This window comes from Marmota marmota, unplaced genomic scaffold, assembly GCF_001458135.2.
Source record: "Marmota marmota marmota unplaced genomic scaffold, marMar, whole genome shotgun sequence".
NCBI lineage: Eukaryota > Metazoa > Chordata > Mammalia > Rodentia > Sciuridae > Marmota > Marmota marmota.
Window position 1 is genome coordinate 5,126,554 of NW_025999943.1, and position 10,639 is coordinate 5,137,192.

At 34.0% G+C, this 10,639-nt stretch overlaps 1 pseudogene; it reads left to right on the forward strand.

Annotated features, from left to right (window-relative positions):
* The first annotated feature begins 385 nt into the window (after nt 1-385).
* LOC107153739 lies at nt 386-1,282 on the forward strand (annotated as a pseudogene).
* Nucleotides 1,283-10,639: the final 9,357 nt, after the last annotated feature.

Below are 10,639 nucleotides of genomic sequence, written 5' to 3' on the forward strand. Positions count from 1 at the left end.
TCTTATCCAGGAGCTCATTGCTCTGATATCATAAAAACAACAATAAAAAATCCACTCTTTGAAGCAATGTGATGAGTCATTTTCTCCATCTTCCTTTATTTTTCAAAGGCATGACCGTAAATTTCTGTCAGTACTCTCAAACTCTGTTTTAAAAGGTTCAACATTTTACCAGATATGTAAAGCACAAAATTATTATACACAGATACAGTATGGACTTTCCAATGTTTTACTGTTAATAGAAAATAATCATATAAATGTACCTATTTCACCATAATTTGTACAGATGCATATTTAAGTTTAAGATGTACTAGGAACATGCATAAAGTTTCTTCTTTTGTACTTTAATATTATTCAAGAAAAATTCCTTCAGCCTTACTTGCTGCCAATGGCCTGCTCTGAAAACTCCTTATCCATGTTGCATGGAAATACTTCCATAATCTACTGTCACCGGATGAGACCAGTGTCCAGGGCACTGGCTCCTCATCTCAGTTGAACTTATATCAAAGATTTAATGCCTGAGTCTTAATTCTTCAAAGTGTAGACCTTTTAGCCAATACTGTAGCTATTACAATGAGGTCAAAGGAAGGAACAGCAATTACTGAATGGAGGTAGGGAAGTCACAAAGTAACAGATTAAAGCAATTGATTCAAAGGATAAATACAAAATTGGAGCTAAGCTTGTTCAAGACATTGCCAAGAACACAAATGAAGAGGACAGGAATGTTACTACCCCTGCTACTATATTGGTATGCTCTATTGCCAAGGAAGTCTTCAAGAAGCAAAGGAGTCAATCCAGTGGATATTAGGAGAGGTGTGATGTAAGGTATTGATTTTATAATTGCTGATTTTAGGAAGCAGTCTAAACCTGTGATAACAAAGAAATGGCTCAAGTTACTCTAAATTCTGCAAATAGAGGCAAAGAAATTGGCAATGTCATTTCTAACACAAAGAAAAAGGATGGAAGAAAGGATGTCATCACAGTAAAGAATGGTAAAACACTAAATGATAAATTAGAAGTTACTGAAGTCCTGTTTGATTGAGTCTATATTTCTCTATACATTATTAATACATCAAAAATCATAAATGTGAATCCATGAATGCCCATGTTCTGCTGAGTGAAAAGTCCATTGTAGCTGCTCTTGAAATTGCCAGCACTTATGGTAAACCCTTGTTTATAATTACTGAAGGTATTGAAGGGGAAGCTAAGTACACTTGTTTTGAAAAGGCTAAAAGTTGGTCTTCAGATTGTGGTGACAATAGAAAGTACCAACTTCAACATATGACTTTGCTACTGTCACAGTGTTTGTAGAAGAGTAAGTATTAACGATGTTTAACTTTGTGACTTAGGAAAACTTGGAGAGGCCTTGTCACCAAAGATGATATCATGCTTTTAAAAGGAAAAGATGAAAAATATCAAGTTAAAAAAAATCATTAAAGAAATCACTGAGAAATAAGATATCACAACTAGTGGATATGAAATGGAAAACTGAGTGAATGACTGGTAAGACTTCCAGTGGAGTAGCTGGGCTGAGGCCAGTGGGACAAATGATGCCACAGTGAATGAAAAGACAAAGTCATTCACCAATGTACTGCTCTCAGCTTAAGTCACTAAGGCACTTCTGCTATTATTCTGCTAAAATCAGGATTTTAGTCTTACCATCACCCGCTAAGAAGTTCTCTATGGAGAATAAGAATAATTTTGTACTAAGTAGAGAAATATCCAATTATGTGACATTTTCTAATAAAAATTTGTTTAAAGTCAAAAAGCAAGCAAAAGTATACAAAGTAATAATGTACAGTTGTCTCGCAAATAGACCCAAATGACGAGATCTTCAATAATTTTGCTATATCCTAAGGAGAATCTTCCAGTACCTAGGTTTTTTGTTGTTGTTGCTGTTGTTGTTGAAAAATTTATGTTTACATGAATGTCAAGATTTTCTTTATCTGATACTATTCTTGTTTTACAAAGGAAATATAAGAAGTGCATGAAACCTAAAGCATGTTCAGAATTCAAGGTCCTGTCTCTCTTAATATGCATAAAGGCATATTAAGATTTCTGTATACTCAGAAAAATGAGATATTGTATCCCATGTGATTCAAAAGTATGATATGTCAAGGTCATTGTACTGTCATGTGTAAATAATTAAAACAAATTTTAAAAAAAGAAAATAAATAATTACTATCATGTGTAAGTTTGATCAATTGTTAAATTTGATTATAAAATTCATTGGCAACTTCAGTATCATTGCTGGCCTCATAAAAGAAGTTTGGATATGTTTCCTTTTGGAATTATTTGAGAAATGGGATTAATTCTTCTTTAAGTATTTGATAAAATTCACTATTGAAGCCATCTGGTTGTGAGCTTTATATTGTTAGAAGGTTTTTAATTACTGATTTTTATCTCCATAATTTTTATTCGTCTATTCAGGTTTCTATTTCTTCCTTATTTCTTTATGATAGTGTGTATTTCAAGAGATGTACCATCACTTCTAAATTAAAAAAAATTGTTGGCATGTAGTTGTTCATAGTAGTTCTTTACAATCCTTCCTACATCTGTACCATTAATTGCAATGCCTTGTCTTTCAGTACTGATTTTGAGTGTTTTCTCTTTTATTCTGAGTAACTTTAGAGAAAAGTTTATCTTTTCAAAATCCAACTCTCATTTTTTTCAAATTTTTTCTTTCATTTATTTTTGCTCTAATTTTTCAAATTATTTTTTTCCTTCAATTAATTTTCAGTTGAGCCACTTATCTTCCTAGTTTCTTGATATATAAAGCTAGGATTAAATTTATGAACATTCTGCAAAAATCTTGATAAAACCAGTAAAAAAATTCATTAAAGTTGCAACATATAAAAATCACTATATAAAAATCTAATGCATTTTTACATATTAGCAATCAACTATTTAAAAAGGAAATTAAGAAGATAGTCCCATTTGCAATAGTAACAAAAAGATTTAAATACTTACATATAAACTTAACCAAGAAAGCAAGAGTCTTCTACACTGAAAACTACAAACATTAATGAAAACTTTAAAGATAACACAAACAAATGGAAGGACATCCCATGCTTCTTCATTGGAAGACTTAATATTGTTAAAATGAATATAGTAGCCAAGATAATATACAGATTTAATACTGTTACAACATCACAACTGCATCTTTTAAAGAAGTAGAAATATAAGTCCTAAAATCTTATTGGACAAAAAGAAAAAAGGAGGAGAATGAGGAGGAGGAGAAGGAAGAAGACTAAAATAATCTTGGAAAGGAAGAAGAGAGATGAAGTAATCACATGATCTGATTTCAAAATGTGTTCAAAGCTACAGGAATTTAAAAAGTATGGTACTGGTATAAATATAGATATATGTTTTTAAAAAATAGAACAGAATAGAAAACCCAGAAATAAACCCACACATGCATAACTTATCTTTGACAAAATGTTAATAAAACACATTAGGAAAGAGTATTTTTTTTCAATAAAAGGTGTTTAGAAAACTAGATATCCACATGCAAAAGCATGAAATTGGACTCTTCTACCATATACAAAAATCAACTCAAAATTAACTAAAGACAAACAAAAGACTTGAAATGAAAGATGTTTGATATTGATCTTGGCAATGATTTTTTGGATAGGACACAGGCAGCAAAACCAGAAATACACAAATGGGACCACATCAAACTAATATGTATCTGCACAACAAAGTAAAATGCCAACAGGATGAAAAGGCTTCCTATAGGATGTGAGAAAATTTTGGAAAAAGATCACATATTTGATAAGTGATTAATATAGAAGACATATAAACAGCTCCCATAACTCAAAAGCAAAAATAAAGGGAAAAGGACTTCAATAGACCTTTCTCCAAAGATGATACACAAATGGACAACAAGTGTATAAAAATGTGATCATCAATAATCAACAAGGAAATACACAACAAAACTACAATGGGATATCAACTCACTTTTGTTATTTTGTTAGGATGGCCATTATCATGAAAGAAAAAAAAAAGAGTGTTGGTGAGGCTGTGGCTGTGGAGAAATTGTAACACTTGCACACCATTGGTAGGAATGTAAAAATGTGTAATCAGTATGGCAAACAAAATGGAATTTTCCCAAAAGAATGGAAAATAAAGTTACCTTATGAATGAATAATCCCACTTATGGAAATATATATGAAACATTTTTAAATCAAGATATTAGATATCTGCATCTCCATGTTCATTGAAGTATTATTCACAGTCGCTAAGGCATGGAAACAGCACAAATATTCACTGATAAATAAATGGACAGAAAATATGGCATACACCTACAATAGAAAGTTAAACGCTTTTAAAAAGAGGGAATTCTTCCTGTTACAACAACATAGCTGAACTTAAAGAACATTATGGAAAGTGAAATAATACACTGAATGAGAAGCACTGTGTATTCCCATTTGTAAGAACTTTCTTTTATAAAATTTGTTATTGTAATTAGTTATATATGATAGTACAACATATTTTGACACACATATATGGAGTATACCTTCTCATTCTTCTCATTGTACATGTGTGGAATTACACTGGTAGTGTAGTCACATATGCACATAGGGTAATAATGTCCAATTCATTCTACTATCTTTTCTATTCCCATTTTACCCACTTCCCTTCATTCTCCTTTTTCTAATCCAAAGTACTTCTATTCTTCCCTACCCCACCTTCTTATTGTGAAGTTAGTATCTGTATATCAGAGAACGTTTGGCCTTTGTTTTCTGGGGATTGTCTTATTTCACTTAGCATGAAAGTCTTCAATTCCATCCATTTACTGGTAAATACCATAATCTCATTCTTCTTTATGGCTGAGTAATATTCTATTGTGTATTTAGACCACATTTTCTTTATTCATTCATCTGTTGAAGGGCACTTAGGTTGGTTCCATAGTTTAGCTATTGCAAATTGAGCTGCTATGAACATTGATGTGGTTGAGTCACTGTACTATGCTGATTTTAAGCCCTTTGGGTGTAAACCAAGGAGTGGGATAACTGGGTCAATGGTTCCTTTCCAAGTTTTCTGAGGAATCTCTGCACTGCTTTCCAGAGTGGTTGTACCAATTTGCAGTCCCGCCAGCAATGTATGAGTTACCCTTTCCCCCCATCTTTGCCAACATTTATTGTTGCTCGTATTCTTGATTGTTGCCATTCTTACTGGAGTGAGATGAAATCTCAGTGTATTTTTAATGCACATTTCTCTAATTTCTAGTGACACTGAGCATTTTTTCATACATTTGTTGACCAATCATAATTCTTCTTCTGTGAAGTGTCTGTTCAGTTCCTTAGCCTACTTATTCTTTGTTTTTGTTTTGTTTTGTTTTGTTTTGTTGATGTTTCACTTTTTGAGTCCTTTATATATCCTGGACATTAATGTTCTATTTGAGGTGCAGGTGGCAAAGATTTTCTCCCATTCTGTAGGCTCTCTCTTCACATTATTGATTGTATCCTTTGCTGTGAAGAAGGATTTTAGTTTGATACCATCTCCTTTATTGATTCTTGATTTTAATTCTTGTGCTTTAGGAGTCTTGTTAAGGAAGTCATTTCCTAAGCCAACATGATTTAAATTTAGTACTACTTTTTCTTCTGTCAGGCACAGGATCTCTTTTCTAATGCCTAAGCCTTAATCCACTTTGAGTTGTTTTTTTTGCATGGTGAGAGATAGAGGTTTAATTTCATTTTGCTACATATGTATTTCCAGTTTTATCAGCACCATTTGTTGAAAAGGCTATCTTTTCTCCAATGTATGTTTTTGGTAACTTTTGTCTGGTATGAGATAACTATATTTACGTGGGTTTTTCTCTGTCTTCTATTTTGTACTACTGGTCTACCTGCTTTGGTGCCAATACCATGCTTTGTTTGTTTGTTTGTTTTGTTTTGTTTGCTTTAACAATAGCTCTGTAATATAATTTAAGGTCTGGTATTGTGATGACTCCTGCTTCACTTTTCTTGCTAAGGATTCTGTGGCAATTCAGGGCCTCTTATTTTTCCAAATGATTTTCATGACTGCTTTTTCTATTTCTATGAAGAATGTCATTGGGATTTTAATAGGATTTGCACTAAATCTGTATAATGCTTTTGGTAGTATGTTCATTTTGACAATGTTAATTCTGCCAATCCAGAGCATGAGAGATCTTTCCATTTTTCTAAGGTCTTCTTCAATTTCTTTCTTTAGTGTTCAGTAGTTTTCATCATAGAGGTCTTTCACCTCTTTTATTAGATTGATTCTCCCATTGTTTTTATGACATTGTGAATGGGGTAGTTTTCCTAACTTCTCTTTCAGTAGATTCATCACTGATGTATACGAACACATTTGATTTATGGATGTTAATTTTATATCCTGCTACTTTGCTGAATTCATTTATGAGTTCTAGAAGTTACTGGTAGAATTTTTGGAGATTTCTAAACATAGAGTCATGTCATCTGCAAATAGGGATAGTTTGAGTTATAGAAGACACCATCAAAAGCCTATTGACTAAGAAAAGCCGAGGACCAGACAGATTTTTCAGCCAAATTCTACAAGATCTGCAAAGAATAATCAACACCATACTCAATTATTCCATGAAATAGAAAAGGAGGGAACCCTTCCAAACTCATTCTATGATGCTAGTTTCACCCTGATACCCAAACCAGATGAAGGCACAACAAGAAAAGAAAACTTCAGATCAATAGCACTGATGAATACAGGGGCAAAATTTCTCAAATTTCTGGCAAATCACGTAGAAAAACATATTTTAAAAATAGAGCACCATGATCAAGTAGGCTGTATTCTAGGGAGGCAAGGTTGGTTCAACATATGGAAATCAATAAAAGTAATTCATCACATCAATAGTCTTTATTTTTCCCACAATTGGATAAATATTTTTTGAATAGTCTTCCTAGGAGGCTTTGCCTTAGGTGCTGGGGATACAGCAGGGAATAAAACAGAATCCCTGCCCTCACGGAGCGGAGCTTTCACTTTAACGGAGAAAGCAGACACTAAGCAAAGAAACAAATTAATAAATCACCAAAGAATGTGATAAAGGCCATGGAGAAAATAGAGGATAGAAGGGAAGGGGAATTGCAGGGAAATGGAAGGAGACCCTCATTATTATACAAAATTACATACAAGAGGATGTGAGGGGAAAGGGAAAAAAAAAAAACGAGAGAGAAATGAATTACAGTAGATGGGGTAGAGAGAGAAGATGGGAGGGGAGGGGAGGGGAGGGAGGATAGGAAGGGGATAGGAAAAGCAGCAGAATACAACAGACACTAGTATGGCAGTATGTAAAAATGTGGATGTGTAACCAATGTGAATCTGCAACCTGTATACATGGTAAAAATGGGAATTCATAACCCACTTGAATCAAATGTATGAAATATGATATGTCATTGTAATGTTTTGAACAACCAATAAAAAAAAATAGAAGGGAGTCAGAAGTAATAAATGTGGTCAGGTAAGGCCTCTCAGAGGAGGTGACAATCAAGCTAAAGTATGAGAAAGAAGCGGCCTAAGGGTGAGGAGTAAAGCACCCCAGGCAGAGGGAGGAGGTTAAGAGTTTGAGAGAGCATTGGGCATGGGGTTCTCAAGAAACTGTCAGTGAGCCAGCCTAGCTAAAGCAGAGGGAGGCAGAGTGGGTAAGAAAATGGGGTTGGACCAGACGATGTCTGCAGAATCATGCAGGGCCTTGCAGGCTCTGGGGAGAAGTCTGGATTTCATGCGAGGTGCAGCAGGAAGCCGCAGAGCATTCTAGAGGCTAGTGCACTACAGCCACAGAGGGCTGTCCAGAGAGCCAAGCGGGGTGAGTGACATCTGCATGAGGTTCCTCCCCAGTGCCAGCCTGCAGCACCCCTGCCCTGCCCTTCTCATCAAGCTGCACCAGGGCAGAGGAGGCTAGCGATGGACACCAGGAAGGCGAGAAACAGGTTCTTTAGCTTCAGCTTCATGGTGGTGCAGCTGTGGGCGCCCCAGCAGGCGGGGTCCTGTTGGGAGGACTTCAATAGTCTTAAAGACAGGATTCATGATTATCTCTATGGGTACAGGAAAAGCATTTGACAAAATACAGCACTCCTTCATGTTCAAAACACTAGAAAAACTAAGGCTAGTACGAAATACCTCCACACTGTAAAAGCTACCTATGCTAAACCCAAGACCAACATTATTCTAAATAGAGAAAAATTGAAAGTGTGTCCTCTAAAAACTGGAACAAGACAGGGATGCCTCTTTTACCACTTCTATTCAACACTGTCCTTGAAACTCTAGCCAGAGCAATTAGACGAAGAAAGAAATTAAAAGGATACAAGTAGGAAAAGAAGAACTCAAACTATCCCTATTTGTAAGAGCTTTCTGACTAAAAAACAGAGAAGCGGAGGGTGGAATGTTGTTTGCCAAGGGCTAGAGGTAGAACAAATGGGAAATTGTTCAGTAGGTATGAAGTTTCAGTTATGCAAGATGAATGATTGCTAGAAATCAACACACTCCCTATAGTTAATAATACTATATACTTAAAATTTTAGGATGGAAGTTCTCATGTTAAGTGTTCTTACTACAAAAACAAAATAAGCCGGGTACTTGTATTCCCAGCAGCTCAGGAGGTTGAGTAAGGAGCATCTTGAGTTCAAAGCCAGCCTCAGCAACTAAGAGGCACTAAGCAACTCAGGGGCAGGGGATTAGCAAGGCTGGTGGAATGTGACTGACATCATTATACAACGTACAGGTATGAAGACTTGAATTGGGTGTCAAAGTACTTTATATACAGAGATATGAAAAATTGTGGTATATATGTGTAATAAGAATTGTAATGCAAAAAATATATATATATACCTAATGATATGTACACTATATGCTGCTACTACTACTAATGACACAACACCACTAATTACACTAATAAAATAAACATTAAATAAAAAATAAAATAAAATACAAAATAGGTCTAGGGATGTGGCTCAGTGGTCGAGTGCCCCTGAGTTCAATCCCCAGTACCAAATATATATATGTAAGGGTAAAAGAAATTGAAGTTAAAGCGTAAAAGTTAAAGGGTAAAAGACCGGGTGTTGTAAAGTTTCTAAGCTGCAAGGTCTGAGTTAAAATGTAAAAGATTAAGTATTGTTAGGTTTCTATGCTATCTGCAAAACCTGAAATCCCTGTAGCTGTTAGGACAATACTGGAACTGCCCAGTAAATATTCCCACTGACTCCCTGGTTGTCCAATAACTCGGGACTCTGTGTAACTGGTCATGTAGTCCTTTAGGCCCTAAAACCAATCAGTTTGAATGTGTACCCCGTTTAGAAATGACCTATCACTCCCGCCTGACCTGTTCCCGCCAATGTATGTACTAATCAAGTCTAAGAATTGTTGCTTGACTTTCCCGTGGTATATGATGATTTGTTAAAGGAGACTGTGATGTATGTAAAATCCCCGCCCTCCCAAAAAAGTGTACTTAAGCAGTGCTCAGCCCCTGCTTGGGGCTCTGGGCTGCTTTCCCTTCTTGAGTGGGCACGGAGCCCCAGCATGCTGGTTCAATAAATCCCCTTCTGCCAATTGCATGAGTGGTCACTTGGTGGTCTCTTTCTCCGATGCTTCGCCTGACCCTTACATATATATATATTATATATAATATATACACACACATACACACAACTTACTACTACAAAAACAAAAGAAAATAAAAGAGCATTTTCTAACTCACAAAGGTGTTGGATAAATGTATTAGCTGTAGGTATTTCATAGGTGTAGACATATATCTAAACTCATCAGTGTATGCATTAAAAATAGGCAGCCTTTTATTCAATTATACATCAATAGAGTTGTTATAAAAAATTAATATTTTGAAAAATTTACTAGTAATGCTTCTCTAAAACCTTAATTGTATGATTTTCCAGGCAATAATATATTAATGCTTATTCTAAAAACTTTATCCAAATTCAACAATTTAGTAATTTTCACGGATACTGTTTTTTCATAATATCTTAATGTGCTCTAAGAAGTAAGTCAACATTATTATTCATGTCATCAATTTCAAGAATTTCAAGTATTTGTTGGTTATATCTATTTTTCATATGTAGCATATCACTTTATAATATCATTACTTAAATTTTAATGAAAGTATTCTTGGAATCAAGAATGCCTTTATATTAAAAATTAGATTGAATACATGTATATATCTTTGAATATTTTTAATATGAGGTTTTTTTTCTTAGAATTTTATGTTTTGGGGTTTTTAGATCTTTTCATAAGATTATTCTCAGATAAATTTTAATCTATTTAGAATTTACATGTATTTTATTTATATATATATATATATATATATATATATATATATATATATATATGTATATCAAATGTATGTATGTACCTAGATACACATTATATGCATACATACCTTTGGAATAGTAATATATATGAAATCAGAAAGAATAGAATATATCATAATAAATATGAAGGGTTTTATTTTTTAAATATTCTTATTTCTGAAGATAAGCAGGGTGGGTTTTTATATAGCAACATTTTAATATTGTTTTTTTCTGAAATATTATATTAGAAGCCCTGAAATCTTGACATCTCTCTCAAAAAGGACTTACATAATTTTATTTTGTAACCAAAGTGAATATTTATGACAATTTGATACATATAATGAAAAATA